Source organism: Raphanus sativus, chromosome 9, assembly GCF_000801105.2.
Source record: "Raphanus sativus cultivar WK10039 chromosome 9, ASM80110v3, whole genome shotgun sequence".
NCBI lineage: Eukaryota > Viridiplantae > Streptophyta > Magnoliopsida > Brassicales > Brassicaceae > Raphanus > Raphanus sativus.
Window position 1 is genome coordinate 29962744 of NC_079519.1, and position 18350 is coordinate 29981093.

At 34.9% G+C, this 18350-nt stretch overlaps 1 non-coding gene and 1 pseudogene across 1 annotated transcript; one reads left to right on the plus strand and one right to left on the minus strand.

Annotated features, from left to right (window-relative positions):
* Positions 1–467: 467 nt before the first annotated feature.
* LOC108827115 (uncharacterized) lies at positions 468–3520 on the plus strand (annotated as a pseudogene).
* Positions 3521–15681: 12161 nt separating this feature from the next.
* Positions 15682–15788, minus strand: LOC130500484 (small nucleolar RNA R71). The gene has a single exon (XR_008939108.1). It is a non-coding gene; the product is annotated as a small nucleolar RNA R71 (small nucleolar RNA).
* Positions 15789–18350: the final 2562 nt, after the last annotated feature.

Consider the following 18350-nt stretch of genomic DNA (forward strand, 5'->3'; position numbering starts at 1 on the left):
ATTTTATTATCTCATAAAAACAGTAAAAATGGGAAAATTTACTCTTGTTTCTTAAAAAGTATCATTTTTTATTATTATTATTATGTTTTAAAAAGTGACATTCTAAGTCATTCTACATTTCTAATGCAACTTTTCATATACAATATCTTCTTTATCTTTTTAACTAATCAGTTTGTGTTTATTAAACTTTTATTTAAATAAATTATATATTAAATATATATATATCAGTATAATTTATAATTTTCGTGTCAAAATGTCACTTTCTAAGAAATGTAGGGAATACTTTTTTAAACAATGGTAATTGGTAATTGGTAAATATCAAATCAAAATTTGAGGGGGTGATATATTCAAATTTCGAAATATAGGGGAAAATTCAAAAGTATCTAAAACAATGAGGGTCTCTACATGCAATTATAACTCAAGTCATGACAAGACATGGTTGTCTATGTACTTGTGTCACACTGTTACTTGGCATTAACATTGGAAGAGCTTGGTCATCAATCATCGTCATCCCCCAAAAAAAAAGAAAAGAAGTTAAAATCTCACTACATCGAATCCAACTCTCCCGATTCAATAACATGGCCCCGCCGGTAACACAAACGGCGGCGGTGGCAGAAGCACCCGGCGGTGCTGCTCAACCTCCTCAGCAGCAGCAGCAGCAGCAGCGAGGATTCGGCTCCACGATCTCCGGGATCATCAGGATCGCAGTGTTCTGGTACTTTGCTTCCAAGTTCTTTTCACCTAAGCAGAAACCGATGGATCCCAATCACCTCATGACCAATCTCTTCCACAAGGGAGAAAGAATCGTTGGTATAATTTAAAGAGAGAATTAGTGTTTTTGAGTATTTTGATTCATGAAACCAATAAATGTTTATATTTTTGTTTTGTTTTTGCAGGATATGTGGTTTTATCTTTCAGAGCAATGACTTTAGTAACGAAGGTTTGCTTTACTGGCATGAGACTAATATACCTTATGCTGTGTGGACACCGGAGAGTTTTAGGACAAGATCAACTCAAGTATTATTCTTCTGAGGTAAAACCAAAATTCACATTCTTTTTGACTTTATAGAGTTTACTAAAATTTGCTTTATGTTGTGTTGTTTTTCAGACATTACAGAATAATGGAAGTCTGTATGCTCATGTCTTCTTTGCTCGGTCTGGTTTCCCTATTGACCCTAGTGATCCGGAGTATCAACCTCTTAATAGTTTTGGCAGGACTCACCGTAAGACTTAATCTCATTTTATTAAAGAACTATTTAATTAATAGTTAGTTTCTTTTGTATTATAGCTGAGGTTGGACTGGTCTCTGTTTCAGCTGTTGCCACTTACTTTCCAAAGAGAGAAGTTGATAAGAAGAAAAGTCTTTTGGGTAGTCCCAAAGACTCTGATGAATCCAAACCTGTCTGTATGGAAGTTTTCTCTGGGGAAATATTACATGTAGTTTTATGTTGTTGTCTTGTACTCTGATGAGTTCATTAGATATGTAGTTATGAACTAACGCAAAGCCAACGTTTTGCAGAAAGTTGTTGATAAGAACTCGGAAGGGAAGGAAGAAGTCCCTGGGGAATGGGTATCCCTATGGAAACCGAATGTCACCATTAACCTGGTCGATGACTTTACTCAGTAAGTCGGCTCTTGAAACTTATGTAGTATAAGAAAATTAGGACTGTAGAAACAATGATGGACTCACTTGCTATCTTGATGTGTATAATATTGTTCAAAAGATTTAACAGAGTAATTAATCCTATCAACTATTGCATGCTTGATTTATTTTTTGCTGTTTGTCAATATTGAATTTAATCTGACTCCATACTGGTAGGACTAATATTTGCTTTCAATTTTGTGACAGCTATTCACAAAGCGGTCTACCACCAAACATTGCTCCACGTATCCTTAAGGATGATATGCTTATTATTATTTGGGTTTTACACAACTCTACTCGCCCAGTTTGTTATATGATGTACTTTAACTTCAGATGTGTAGACTTACTGGTAGAACCTAGGCACAGGAAACTACTACCCTACGATTTACTTGAATGAGTTTTGGCTTCTAAGGGACAAGATGATTCCAATCAATGAGAAAGTCTCAGAAGTAGCACTTAATCTGGAAATAAGCCCCATAAGCATGACGAAGTGGCAACTGTTCCAGCAAGTTGATCAGTCTTTCCAGATACATCGTAGCTACGGAAGCATGCTTGATTTAGATGGTGAATCTGACGAACTAAAGGTATGTTTCACATGAAACTATGAACATGCTCCAGTGTTAATACGTTTATTGTTATGCAGAGGGTGTATTTGGAAAACAATCCATATCTGTTGGGTATCACGATGTGTGTTTCGATACTTCACTCTGGGTTTGACTTTTTAGCATTCAAAAATGGTAAAGCAAGACCCAACGTGTAGCAGCTTGTTACTTATCTCTTTTTTTTTGCTTTTACCCTGTAGATATCCAGTTCTGGTGAAAAAACGAATCTATGGAAGGACTGTCTGCAAAGTCTGTCGTACTGGACTTCATCTGTCAGTTTGTCGTCTTCCTCTACCTGCTTGACAACGACACTTCGTGGATGATACTGGGCTAGTTCTGGAGTTGGTGTCTGCATTGAGTTCTGGAAGATAGGGAAAGCCATGCGAATAGAGGTACTTCGTAACCATTTTTACAGTGAGAGCCTCTCTGATGTTTGTTGCTTTTACATATAATAAACCTATTCAACAACCTTGACAGGTTGATAGAAGTGGAATGATTCCAAGGTTAAGGTTCCACGACCGTGAATCCTACGCAAGTAACAAAACCAAAGAGTATGATGACATTGCCATCAAGTTCTTATCTTATGTACTCATCCTCCTCCTTACGGTGGGATTATCAATATATTCTTGAGATATGGGCGTGTGTGTGTGTGTTTGCAGGTTTCATCATGATGTTTCCTCAGCTATTCATCAACTATAAGCTTAAGTCAGTAGAACACTTACCATGGAGACAGATGACTTACAAGTTCCTCAACACCATAATCGACGATCTCTTTGCGTTTGTCATCAAAATGCCGATTCTGCATCGGCTTTCTGTGTTCCGTGATGGTAAGTAAACTCTAGCAAACTACTCTCTCTCTCTCTCTCTCTACTTTGTATTCAGATTTCAGAAAGAGGCTTATGTAATAGATGTGTTTCTGTGTGTGTTTCAGATTTGATATTCTTGATATACTTATACCAAAGGTGGGTTTACCCTGTGGACAAGACACGGGTTAACGAGTTCGGTTTTGGAGGTGAAGATGAAACTGCAGAGAAGAAGAAGAAGAAGACAACAAGATCACTGAGAAACAAGAAGAAGAAGACAACAAGAAAACCAACTAACTGATTTTTGTAAAACTTAAGTTATAGCTTCTTAGTTTCTTCTGGATTAAATTTTATTTTTCAGTTGGAAATGTTTTGTTTATAATGTCAACTCAAGACGCATTAATTATTTTACTCAAACTTCTAATGGTTTGTTTAAAGTTATTAATGTCAACTTTCACTCAAGTTTTTAGCCATTGATTGACTTCATCAGGAACATGATTTCCAATTTGCAAAATTGAGTATGTTCCTCATTGTTCTCCTGCCAATCCCTCCACTGCCATTATCTTTCCTCATCATTGCCACAAACTCTCCATAGTCTATTTGTCCATCCTACCAAAAAAACAAACTCCATTAAGTACTCTTCCAAGAACTTTCAAAAACATATGTTTGTGTAATACTACTCACATTGTCTTGATCAATGTCTTTGATCATTTCATCAAGATGTGAATCATTTATATTAAACTATTTCAAAGCCCGTTGGAGCTCATCCACAGTGATGTAACCACTTCCATCTTTGTCAAAGAAAAAGAATGCAGCCACTAGATTCTCCTCTCTCTCTCCAGCTTGTTCAAATGCATTGTTGCAGCTAAAAACTCTCCATAGTCTATTGATCCATTTTCATCAACATCAGCCTGATACACACTCACAAACACAATGAGAAAGATGATAGTTAATACTAAGAAGAGAGTTGTTTGGTTACTGACCGCAGGAGTTCTTGGATCTCTGATTCCATAAGGTCTGCACCAACGCGTTTCACAGTGTCTTTCAACTCTTCAAACGTGATGGTGCCACTGTTATCTGTGTCTATCATTCTGAAAAGCTCTTTGAGTCCACCTATCTCTTCCTCAGATAGTCTCTCTGCAATTACTCTTAAAGCCATCTTCTTAAGTTTTTTCATTGCAGAGAAGTTCTTCAAGCGGGACAGTACTGCACAGTCCAAAGGTTTATCTGGAGCAACCTTATCATATGTTTGCGGATATTCGGAAAAACGGATATCCGGAAAATAAATAGATATTTGCGGATATTTACAAATACTTACGGTTATCTCATATGTTTTGACTAATACAAATAATCTTTAATGTTCGATATTTTTATAATTTTTTGAACATTTTTTTTTAAATTGAATGTTAAATTTAATTCAAAAAGAAAAGACCTTTTTACAAAGCTAGTGTCCTTTCCCTATGACTTCTATATAAAATTTGGATAAAAATCAAAGCAACTTAAAACTTCAAATCAAAAACCTCCTCCTTTACAATCTCCACCTTTCCTTTACCTAGCTCTCACTCCTACTGGATTCCAGCTCTCTCACTTCCAGTGTTACTAACAAGATGAGGATAAAAAACGCAGTAGCTTCATGGTTGTCTAGCTTTGCTTAATGCTAAACCAGTAAGCCATCCCTCCTGTTAGCTTCTTATCTCTCCTTCTCTGCAAGATTGTGTACTTATTCCTCATGTTTTTGTCAAGCCTCTTGATCAAGATTGTAGCCGGGCTTGGGTCTTCACCATGCCTTGTCCGATTTCTCTCACAGGCAACACTGCACACATGATGCATAGTCTCCATCGGTTCATGGCATAGCACACATGAAGTATCGACATTCAGATTTCAATGTCGAAAGTCTTCCATGCATTGCAACCCAAGTAACAAAAGAGTACTTTGGAGTTGCATGTTTAAACCAAACTGCCTTATACCAGTAGCAAGCAGGAGAGTTCTCTCTTTTTCATTCTTCCAAAGAGAGACATCTTCTTCCTGAGATAGATTCGCTTTATACTTCTCAATCTCTGCTTCCACTCTATTAAGCATAGGAACTCTATGGTATCTTCTTTTATGGCGACGACTCCCTGCCACAGTTGCATTGCTTGGAATTCCCAAATCAATATTGCCACCCTCTCTTAATATCTCCTGCAAAATCAATATTGTCACTGACCACACTTCAAACCAAAAAGACGTTCTCTCCCCATTTTTAACTTCTGCTCTTGACTCTTTGCCAGCTCTCTATATTTGAGCATCTTCCTCCACATCCACGGACCAGATTGATTGTTCTCTCTCACCCTCAATAAGGATCCCTTCCTTATCAAGTATACTTAAACCCAGTTTACCCATAACGAATCAGCATATATATAATTTTTTTTCCAAATCAGCTTTAAACAACATACTAGATTTATCTCCTTCAAAGGTCTTATTCCCAACCCTCCCTCGATCTTCAACTTACTGATATCTGTCCAAGCAATTTTTGCTTTCTTCCCATTCAGCATAGGACCAGACCACAAAAAAGCTGAGCATAAACATTCAATCTCTTTAATGCATCCACTAGGTAGCCGGAAAGCAGCCATCCAGAAGTTAGATAAGCTTACTATCACCGAATTAATCAGCTGCAAACGCCCCACATAAGACAGTAACCTTATTGGTTTTATAGAGCTTTTGGTTTTATCTCTTTTGGAGTCTGTGAAGTTTCTGATCCAAACATTATTTTGAAATATTGTTAACCAGTAACTTAGGAAGAAGATATAGAGTGACACCAAACTTCCCTGCGCGGTTTAGACCGTCTGATATCATCGAGTTTGGTTCAGACAAGAAGGTGAGTGAGACACCACTTATTACCAATTCTTAGATTTAGTTTAAACCGGACTTTTTTTGGTTCTTTATCAGGCGGCGTTTAAGGTCAAGGTGATCAGGACAACTAAGTTGACCACAAGGGATGAGAAGAGTGACGGACTGACGGTAAATTGCTTCAGGCAGCTTGACACTTTAAAGTAAACCAACGGTGAAATTAAATGGTTTTACCAGTCTAGCAGATCATTTGTGTAGTATTAATCTATTACTTGTATTGCAATGTATATATAGGGCTGAACACAAAGATAATTAATTATACAGAACGTTACTCTTTGTTTTAAATACGATCTATATACATATATACGTGCTTCAAGGGAGATAGATGATTTTCATGATCATGTTTGAGAAAATGAAAAGACTTTGAGAGATGAGGAACAAGCCAAAGATATGATGAACTCGCATCGCATGTGATGGGATGGGGAACGTAAGAATATCAATTCTCGAACGTTTACAACATAGGGCCTATTATTAGTAGACATACTATCAACTTCTCTATATCTCTCTCTCCCTCTCGTGACTTAAAGAAAAAATTCAAATGATTTTTTTTGACGGCTCACCATCAAAATATCAGTTAATTTATATTATTAAAACCGAAATAATTTTAGATTGTTTAGAAACATTGATAATAGTAAATGAAATTATTTGAAAACATAGATATCAGATTAAATATTCTATTTTATTTACATATATAACCTTTGCATTTATAATAAATTAAGTGTTTCTTCTTGTATTTTCTTTTTAATTTACAGAATCTGACATTGTATTTAAAATCAATTTAAATTAGTTAATTATAATGGATGCTGCTTTTTTATGGTAAAAATAAGAAGACAAGATAAAAAATGTAGTATATGTTATATAAAACAATTTTAATAATCTTATCTATTTTAGTTAAATATTACATTTCGAGAGAGTGCAATTTTCAAAAAAAAACAAAATATCATAAAAGTAATAATAATTCATAGAAAAAAATAAAAAATTAAAAGTAATATATTCTACTCTATATTACAAATTATAGAAAACACACATAAAATATTTTTATAAAACCAACAATTTATGCATCAATACTATTAAAATACAAGAGGCTTTTTGAGGTTATCTTGGATTTTAATCATATTTACCATTATGTGCCATTGAGTTATTTTTAATCTATTGTATTTATTCAAATGCTTTTATTTTTTTAAGAAAATCAAAGCTTTTGTTTCGGAGGGCACAAGTGAAAATACACGTATTTTCCCATCAAATCGTAATCGATATATTCCTATGTTGGCGTTGAAATAGTTTGCTGCCATTCTGCCATTCTTCTAACCATGAACCAACCATTTTTGTAGCTTTTCTGATGATTCTTTTACATTTTAGCATGTACATAACAGTACATAATGCCACCAAGTCTTAAACTGACCATAACATACAATAGCTTCTCATTATTCCAATAACTTTACCATCCTATAAAAATCCAATATAACCATCTATAACTAAACCTTGGCATTTGTTAAAGTAATTATAAGCCATGTAAACTACCTTTGTGTACAACCAGATTATACCTTATAGTACTATACTCTTTAATTAATCAGAAACTAGATTTTGACCCGCGGTTAAAAATGCGGGTTATTTTTTGTTTATAAAAAAATATTTAAAACGAATTAGTATTTTAGTTTTATTGTACATTATTATGTCATAAAGTTGAATTTTATCAAAAAAATAAATTATTTTTGTTATAAAATTATTTTTATTTAGTTATTTAATGTGATTAATATTAAATAGTTTATTAATGTTTTTTTAAAAAAAATATATGGTGCGATCAAATTCAGCACCTCTATTACTTTTAAATAAACTATTCTAAATTAGATGGGATCAATATATTTTTTATCAAGTCCAGATCCTTGACCGAACCGTTAAACACGATGATTTGTATATAAAGTGGTTTGGATTTAATGAAAACTTGTTAATTTAAAGCATGCAAACTCTGAAAAACCACAATCAAGTGTGACCCCACATCAGTTGGCCTAGTAAATAAAATCAATAAACTTTAATCAGTATTATTATAAATGGATTATTCCCAAATTATACTCTTGATGGAATATTCAAAATTTTCAAAAATACCCTTAATGATATGACTAACTAAAAAAATTATTAATGATATTGTTGTCTTTTGGTTTTATGGGCTTATTTCTTATTATAGCCCATGTTTCTAAATAAATTAGATATGACTCAAATCTGTTAACTAATTAAATGATTTATGTTTTTATATAATCAATTTCATATTCCATATTTTTTAATATTAATAACATAAATTAAAGTCTGCAATAATTTTAAGAGGTTGATATTAAAATTGGAATTTTGTAACTACGCAAGGATAAAACTTAAACAAAACAATTATTGGCCATTTTATATATTTAGCAATAATTTATATAATTTATAATTTTTTAAAAATTATATAATAGCCCAAGTTCGAATTTTGGATACAACCATTGTTTAACTTATTTACAAACATAAAATGGTTGTGTGACGCATTTAAATTTTGTCATATTGTACACACTATAACAAACTCGCATAATTGAAATTTGATTATGTCACAGTTTATATAATTAAAATGAAGAATCATCAATATTTATATTAAAAAAACAACAAAAAAATATCCGTCCTTTCAAGGACAGATCATAATCTAGTAATATTTTAAATTCTAATATATTTTTAAGTTTATGATTTTATTATTCACTTAAGTGTTTTAAATTTATATTTATTTGTTTTATGAAATATTTGGTTCAATATAAATATATGATATTGTTACAATTCTAGTAAGATTATATATACATTGTATAAAAGTAATCTAAAATACTTGTGGAGATTCTGCGTAGAATATAATATGGTTAAATCCAATTTTCTAATTGCATATAGTAAAACTAACAGTAAACTCAATAATAATTTTATTTAAATTTGTATCATCAATTTTCATTAAACATAATTGGTTTACATGATATTAGTTTGTAGCTGGTAAAATATGTTAGCATTTACCAATAATGAATTTTTTTAGATTATGACTGAATCTATATGTAAAAAGTATGACTCTATATATTTATGTAAGTTTATATAAAAAGAATAATTTCAATTGTTATAAATCGTACTTAAGCACTTGTCTTCGAACTTAAATATATGGTTATGATAAAGGTTAGAATAAAGACATTTCTGTTTATTATGTAGTACTATAATATAATGTAATATTGGTTTCTAAAATAATACGACCCATAGAGTCTGTTTTATTCATAAATGTGGATTTAATATTCAGTTTCCTAAATAATGAGAAGTAATAAATGATTTCATTTAAAATATTGTATAGTTAGGAAAAAATAAGGATATGACCAAAAATAATAAATAGCTGATGAATAAGTGCGACAACTTTTTATAGTAGATTTTTTTAAGACTACTTCTCTTTTAATAGTATAGACTAGATATTGATCCGTCCTTTGGTTATATAATATATTAAAATAAATATAAAGATGTGTAAGACTATTTCGATCTGTATTACTATTTCGAATAAACTAATTGAGACAATTTTTTATGTCAATAACATAACAAAAATATGTTAGTATTTATTTAAATTATATATGGTAAAATTTATATCAATACTATAATAATAAATATTCAGATATAATAATTCTAATAATTACTATGAATATCAAAAATTTATAATATTCACATATGATGTATCATATATGTTTTTAACTATGAAAAAAAAAATTTAACTATGAAAGTATTAACATATGAAACAGTATAACGTAGATAATTAAGGTTGAATAAAATGATTAATATGGGCCGATCAATGAGTAAAATATTTTTTTTTTCAAATTTATTCACTCGTTTGTTTGTTCACTAATTTGTTAATGCAAGCATTCAGTTTTTGGTTCAATTCCAAATTATTCTTTTTTCTTTCGGTTTGGTTTCAGGTCGTCAAAGTTTTAGTTTTTGGCAGTGTGTTAAAATCCGACCCGTTTCCATAGTCGAATTGACAAACCCATTGACTTGATATATAATCAGTTTGTGTTTTTTTAAAACAATATGTTATTTAAAAACCAGATAAAAAACCTTTAAACCCCGGAACCCAACACCGGTTGCACCATTGGTTCAACCACTACGTAACTTTTATTTATTTTTTTCCTATTTTTTTCAGTTACATTATCATATTATTTTTATCATATATAAAATCAATTAAACTATTTTATTTGTGATTTTATATTTTATGATAGTTTTACTATACCATCTGAAAAAATGATGTGAACGATGATCTAAAGAACTAAAATTAGTTAATGTGGTTTAATATTTTACTATTATTATCGACAATCTATTACATTTTGATGTTTTACTTAAAAATTTAATTTATTTTTCACATTAGACATTTAGATATTTAAATATTCTAAATCTTGATATATTTTTATCATATGTCACAACTCTTAACTTATTACAAAATTGTAAGTAGTCTAAATAATTTTTGGATATTTTGCATGTGAAATTAAAAAAAATAAAGAAAAGTAAATTTAAATATTTTTCTAAATATTTTTAAAACATAAAATATCTCTTATATTTTGAATAGCTAATATTTTATATATTAAATTAATTAATTTATTGACCGCTGTTGCTAGCAGTGATCCGGGAAGTTGTCTGATTCAGTGTCCATGTCAGGTTTTAAAACACTGGTTTTCAGCTTCATTTTATTTTGGATAAAAATGTTAGGAGCCTGATAAAATTTTGAGTTTAATTCAATTTTGGTTTGGCTCTTGTTTTTCAGATAGGTTGAATAATTCTGGTAAAAATCACATATTCAGAAAAAAAATATTTGGGTGATTGGTTCTATTGGGAAACTGCAATAGTTTAAAATATTTTAGATAAAATATAACAATCCCATTTTTGTACTTTGGTTTATAAAATTTTAGGATATTTTAACATTGAAGAAAAATATCCACTTAATAACAATAGAATATTCTGAGTATTTTGATGTTTATAAATATGATATTATTAATTACGTTTCCTTGCTAATATATAAAAATTAATATATTACTTTGTAAAATTTATTTTGCATACTGGAAATATTTAATAAATAATGAGAATATACGGCCAAAACAAATTTTCTTTTGTGCCAACCATTTGAATTTTGAAGTTTAGTTTAGGATTTGGTCAACTATGGTATAGGGTTTAGTATTTGTTTTGTTATGTGTTAATTATATAACATGTTTTATAAAATAGTTATTATCTGTCCTTTCTATGGTTAATAGATAGATATATTGTTAAATAAAAAAATTTGAAAAATACAAAATTAAATAAAAACTATAGATTTTAAATATTCTAGTAGCATGAATCTGTAAATACTTTAAAAAAAGAAGGACACCTAAAAAGGGCATTGTTTTAATAGTATTGATTTATCTCTAACAATTTTATGGGTCACAAATAAGCGTTCACTTGTTCAAAAAGAAAAGTGAAATGAAAAGTTAAAAAAAGAACGACCTAGAATTTAAAGAAGACTTTGTATGATTAGTTGGTCCGTGTAGTCAGATGCTGGTCTCAAACAGAAGTCCTCAATTATCTTCCACGATCAACATAGCAGTATCTCTCCAAATGAATCAGATTGTTTTTCCTACTTGATGCGTGAATTTCAACACCTTGCATAAAATGTAGAATATTAATAATATATCTTCAGCTGTATAAAATAATCATTCATGTTTAAATATAATGGTTATAAGGTGTGAGTATTAATTTACCTTTTCGTCAGTTAGAAATGAGTCACCAAACTGAGCATTGAATTCTAAAAGTGGATGATCGTCAGTCAAATGCACCAATCTGTTTTGAACATTTTAATTTTGTAAAGGTAAGCCAGTGTCTATATAGCCACCAATTTTAGCATATCAAGCTTTGAATTTTGTGACAGAAGCTGTGGGTGTATATGGTTTCATTTATATAGGAAAAGAAGAGGTAGGTTACGATTGGGATACTTGGGAGCGTGAGATACGGATAGTTAGAAGGAATATAGGATCCAATATTGTGCATACCTTTTGATATTTGTTTTGTCGAAGATTTGAATATATTTAGTTTAGCTATTGTAACTAATTTGACATGACCCATATATATTATTTTGGTTTAGAACATCTTAACCAAAGCTACTGTATATTCGACATACATAAAAGTGTGAGATGGGAAACAAAATATATTTTTGTTAAAAAAACAAAATATATTATGTTAGTATATAATTTGCGATATTTATGGTTCCCGAATTGTTGTAATATAAGGATTTTTTTTTTTTAATCTTCGGATGTTACTATATTGAGAGGAAATTATGGAAACAAATATTATTAATTATTGGTGCATATATATCCCCTATATATTAAAGGAGAAGCATTTTTAAAGCTTTCCTTAAACGATTTTGGTGAGAATGCATGAGAAGGCTCGGATCCACGTGTCACTCTGTGAGAGAGTTTAAGAAAAATGGAACATTTAATTCTTTACTTTGTTTCCTTATTTGGTTCCATAAGAAGAAACGTAACCCATTTTTTTTTTCATTCATGCGAAACACTTTGAGGATCCGAGTGCAGCACATTGCCAATGGATCCGAGTCATTCTTGCCGTCTTCTGCCAATGTTTTCATGCGAAACACTTTAAGGATCCTTGAATCTATAGGTTTGTGTTTCATTGCCAATGGTTCAGTTTGTGTTTTATTGCCAATGGTTTCATGCGAAACACTTTGAGGATCCTTGAATCTCGACGATTCAAGGATCCGAGTCTTTCTTGCTGTCTTCTGTCGCATCTTCTTGACTTCGAGATCGATGAGGCAGCCCTTAGCGTAGATGAGGATGACAAAAGTTAGGGAGAACATACAACTGGCTTGAACTTCAGTTGTGAAGGCGAAATCGGATGAGTTTGCCGTTTGTAAACATGAAGAGCTAAGGGACGAGCAAACAAGGAGAGTTATGGGATAGCTAAGGGACGAGCAAACATCAGTCCCGAGTATATTATATAAGTTGCGTTAAGGGACGAGCAAACAAGGAGAGCTATGAGAGAGCTAAGGGACGAGCAAACATCAGTCCCGAGTATATTATATAAGTTGCGTTAAGGGACGAGAAAACATCAACTATATGGCATAAAGTATATTATATAAGTTGAGGTTCACGTATCTTAAACTCCATAAAAAAATAAAACCCTTAGACATTTGATAATGCCGACGATGGTCTCATATTTTGACAAGGTGATTGATCTGAAACCTGGTAAAACGATCTGGAAAATAAGGGTCCATATTGTTCGTCTGTGGAGACAATTCACCTTAGCAACTACTCCCTCTGTTTTTAAATAATACATGTTTTGAGATTTTCACACTTTTTAATAAAACATATTAAAATTTACTTATTAGTGCATAGTTTTTTGTTATTTTATATTTCCTATATTTCTAAACCAATAAAATTTCAAGAAATGCAATTAATGTTTTTGAGATTCACAATTATTCATAATTAGTTGACAAAAATTACATTAAAAAATGAAAAATACATCTTTTGAAACAAAAAAAATTCCTAAAACATACATCTTTAAAAAACAGAGGGAGTATTAGAGATGTAGGAATTAATTAACGTCTTACATTTGAATCCAACATCTTAGAGATGTGAACTTCGACTCGAAGATTTTCTATATATTTTCAACTTTCTCTATCCTAGAATGTGACTCGAACAACTAACCATCCTTACAAAATTTTGTTACAAGACTTTACCCGGGTTCGATTTTGTGGAGGATATGTCGTTCAGTTCGACCGGTTTAAGACCTTGCAGTTTTCATGATATCTAAACGTGTGTTCTTGATATTATGGTGTCACATCATTGTATATATGTTTTTTCCGTTTGAAGAAGTCACTAATTCGTGTCAGTCTAGTCCTTTTTGACCTTTTACAGGTCTGGAGTTAGCAGAAGAAAGAAGAGAAGGTGCCTGATGAAAAGAAGTCCTTTTGGAGCATTCCTGCGGAGAACACTCAAGAGAGAACAATCCCGAGACTGTTCTCTCTCAAGCGGAACAAGCAGACGGAGTGATCCGGCGATTGTTCCAGACGAAATAGGGAAACTCCTATTTCGGGATTTTAAGCCCTGTTTGCCCTAATCTCTTTTCTTCTGATTGGCGCCTCATCATAAAACGTACCCCATCTATCTATTTTCTATTTTTTTTTTCTCTACGCTAGTTTTTACAAGAGAACACTGAGTATTGCGATCTGCAACTTGTAAGGGAGAAGAATCCTCTCTATCAAGAAGAGAGAAGATCCAACCCTTTGTTTTCTACTCTGTTCTTATGCAATTTTTTCACGGATTTATGTCTTTGTTTATGTGCATCATGATCGAGTAGTGACCTTTGCTCGCGCTAGGGTTTTAAGGGTGTTGAGACATGATGCTAGCATAAATAGATAAGCGATCCATAATTCTTCATTATCATACTGTTCTTATTGCTTGTCATTCTGAAACTGATCACTTGATGTTAGATCACTAGTTCATCACTTAGTTAACCGCTTAGGATGAATAACTTGACATGATGTATTGAATGAGCTTAGATATCCCTAATCAGCGAAAGTAAGAATATATTAGGGTGGGAAGTGAAACTGATCGGACCTGTTCTCTAAAGCTTGCAATCGATCTCATCCCAACGACAGTTAGGTGGTGAGATCGATCTGCAAAGCGATCACTACCACGACAGTGGAGTGTTCCAGCTGAGTGATCCGAGTTTCTAGAAAGCACTTCATCGCGCTTGAATAATTGTTTGGCTCCAATTCAACACCCAATGAAATACCCTAGGCTAGCTCTTGTTTAATTGAATTAATCTCGTGTTTATTTTGCTTGTTTACTATCGCCTATTTCAACCAAATCATATCTTCTTCTTAGCTTGATTCTGAAACTTATAGAACTAGAGTGTAGACTGGTCCTCTGGATTTGAATCTCAAGTACTACAATTGCAGCTGTTAACTTGGCAGTAGCAAGGATTCATTTTTAGTGTATCAAGTTTTGGCGCCGTTGCGACGGGGACCAGATTTTTTACCTCTAATTTTCGGTTTCATATCTAGTCTAAGATATCTAACTCGTGTTATTTTCTTTGTTTCAGCTGATGATCCAGGTGCATGACCAGTAGACATACTCGGAGCAACGCACAAGGGCCATTGCATCAGCTTTCTAACGAGGAACTAGCGAGATTGGAACGACAGAACCGTCAACAGCCGAGATCAACGAACACCGACATGGGTGATCATCCAGATGATCTCACTGCTGCGTTTGCACTCATGCAACAACAGATGCAGCAGATGCAGCAGACGATCCAAGCGCAGCAAGCTGCTGCCGAGCAAGCTGCTCTGAATGCTGCGAACCAACAGGAGGGAGTGGTCCAGATCGGCCAGAGAAACTTACTGCGTAATCTGCCCGCTACGCGATCTGCCATAACCCCTCCACCGTGCACAAGGCAAGACTTCGAGATCAAGCCAGCCTTGATAAGTCTAGTGCAAAGGAAGATCTTCAATGGGCTTCCTGCTGAGATACCGATGGACCACATCGAGCACTTTGAGAAGATGTGTGGTTTCACTAAAGCAAATGGAGTACCACCCGATTACATCAAGTGTACTCTGTTCCCTTTCTCTCTTGATGGGAAAGCTGCTCGCTGGCTTGATTCACTACCCACCGGATCACTCACCACTTGGGAACAAGTCCGAGAGGCTTTCTTAAGCCACTTCTACACGAAATCGAAGACAGCAGCCCTGAGACAGAAGATCGTGACCTTCAAACAATTGGTTGACGAGCCGTTCTGTGATGCTTGGGAGCGATTCAATGTCTACCGCAGAGAATGCCCACATCACGGTTTTGAGGAAGATTATCTGCTGGGAGTGTTCTACGATGGAGTAGGCTGGGAGTACAGGAACGCTTTGAACTCAGCCAGTAAGGGAGACTTCATGACTCAGTCTACTCAAGGTGCATTCGAGTTGATTGAGAACATGGCCTCAAGCTCAGCTGACAATAACCGCGAGACTGATCGCACTCAGAAGGTGAAGAGCATCGACAACAGCAAGATTGATGAGCTCTCTGCCAAGGTCGATCAGCTGATTAAGAGTAACCAGAACCAGGTCTTCATCATGGAAGAATCCCCACAGGATAAAGCAACCGCAGAAGGCACATCAGAGGCGGATCAGTCGGCTGAGGATCAGCATGAAGTGAGTTATGTGAATGGGCAAGGATGGCAGTTCAAGAACTATCACCCGAACCCTAACGTGAGGAACAATCCCCACCTGTTCAATGCCCCTAAACCAGACGATAAAGCTCAAGGGAACCAAGGTCAGAACAGTGGATACCAAAGGCCTTATGGCAATCAGGGAAGAACCTTTGTCCTTAACCCAGCTCAGAATGCTCAGTTCCACAGCCAGAAACAGCCGGTTAATCAGCAAGCTGCACAACCGACTCAGACTGCTCCGCATGATGACATGAAGAGTCTCGCCAATATGATGAGCCAGCTGCTCCAAGGACAGCAGATCCAAGGGAAGGCACTGAACCAGGTCACAAACGACATCAACACCAGGATGAATCATATGTTCAATGACCTGAGTGTGAAGTATGACAATGTCTCAAGCCATATGAGACAGATGGATATTCAGATTGCTCAGACTGCTGAGAACGTGAAGAGACAGCAAGGAACTCTCCCTGGGAAAACAGACAAAAACCCCAAGGAGTGCAATGCAGTAGGGTTGAGGAGTGGAAAGCAACTGCCTGATCTAGACCCCAGGAGATTCACATCGGCTGAGAAAGGGAAGCAGAAGGAGTCGGATCAGCCATCTAAAGCTGTACCCACATGATGAGGATGATGCAGAACAACCTACTGAGACTGTCCGACGGAACAGAGCGAGCGACCCGCTGGGGTTGTTCCACCGACTGCAGCGCCTTCTCCTGCTCGTCAGTATGTGCCAAAAAGTTCTTACCCTGTTCCACAGCTAAGGCTACACGCAAGATAAGGAAGAGATGAAGTGCAGGAAGATGCTAGAAGACCTAACTGTCAAGCTCCCTCTGATGAGTGCGATCCAGATGATACCATCCATGCGCAGCTTTGTCAAAGGACTGATCTCTGGGAAGATATCTGATGACAGTGAGTTCATGATTGTCTCTAAGGAGTGCAGCGCGGTGCTCCAGAACAGAAGGATCAAGAAGATGGGTGATCCGGGAAAGTTTGTTCTCTCGGTTCAGATTGGGAGAACACTTTTTCTCATGCTCATTGGTCGATCTAGGGTCGAGCATAAACCTCATGCCATACACTGTGGCTAAGCGCCTTGATACTCGGACTTCAAGCCTACCAAATGTCACTAGTGTTTGCTGATCGATCTGTGAAGTCTCCAGTTGGAATCCCGAAGATCTTCAACTGGTGGGAATACAATTGTTCCTGCCGATTTCGTTGTCTGGAAGTCGAGGAAGACTCCAATGATCCCCTGATCCTAGGCAGACCATTCCTCTGCACTGTCGGAGCTATTATTGATGTCCGACAAGGGAAGATCGATCTCCACCTTGGAGATATTGTGATGAAGTTTGAGATGGATCAGATGCTCAAGAAGCCGATGCTGGATGGACAAACCTTCACTGTCCAAGAAGATGGTGATCCCCTAGAGCCGCGTGAAGGTATGATCGAGGAGATTCTCACCGAGGATCCACTTGAACTCGCCTTAGTCAGAGCTGAAGCCGACAGAGCTTAGAGAATGTGATGATGCGTGATGCCTATGCCAAGTTCCTGGATTCAGCCAGGACTATGGAAGAATGGTGCGAATCTAAGTCTGGGGGAAACAGTGACTCCAGCACAGCGACTGGAACAACCGCACCTCAGAACTCGTCTGTTCGGCAGCTCAGACTGATGACTCATGGAGCGAGCTGAAAGCTCCAAAGGTAGAGCTCAAATCCCTTCCCAAGGGACTCAGATGCATTTCTTGGACCCAAACTCTACATATCCTGTCATTAAAAATGCTGACCTGAACAATGCAGAGACTGCTCTGCTTTTGTGTGAGCTGAGAAAGTATCGTAAGGCTTTGGGTTACTCTCTAGCTGACATACCTGGCATTTCACCTGATTTGTGCATGCATAGAATACACCTGGAAGATGAATCGATGACTTTCTGTAGAACATCAGAGGAGGTTAAACCCGAATCTAAAAGATGTTGTAAAGAAAGAGATAATGAAACTTCTAGAAGCAGGTGTGATCTATGCGATCTCTGATAGTAAGTGGGTTAGTCCTGTGCATGTAGTACCTAAGAAAGGTGGGATCACTGTAAAAACCAATAAAAGAATGAATTGATCCCCACTAGAACAATTACTGGTCATCGCATGTGCATTGATTTCGTAAATTGAATGCTGCGACTCGTAAGGATCACTTCCCACTTCCGTTTATTGATCAAATG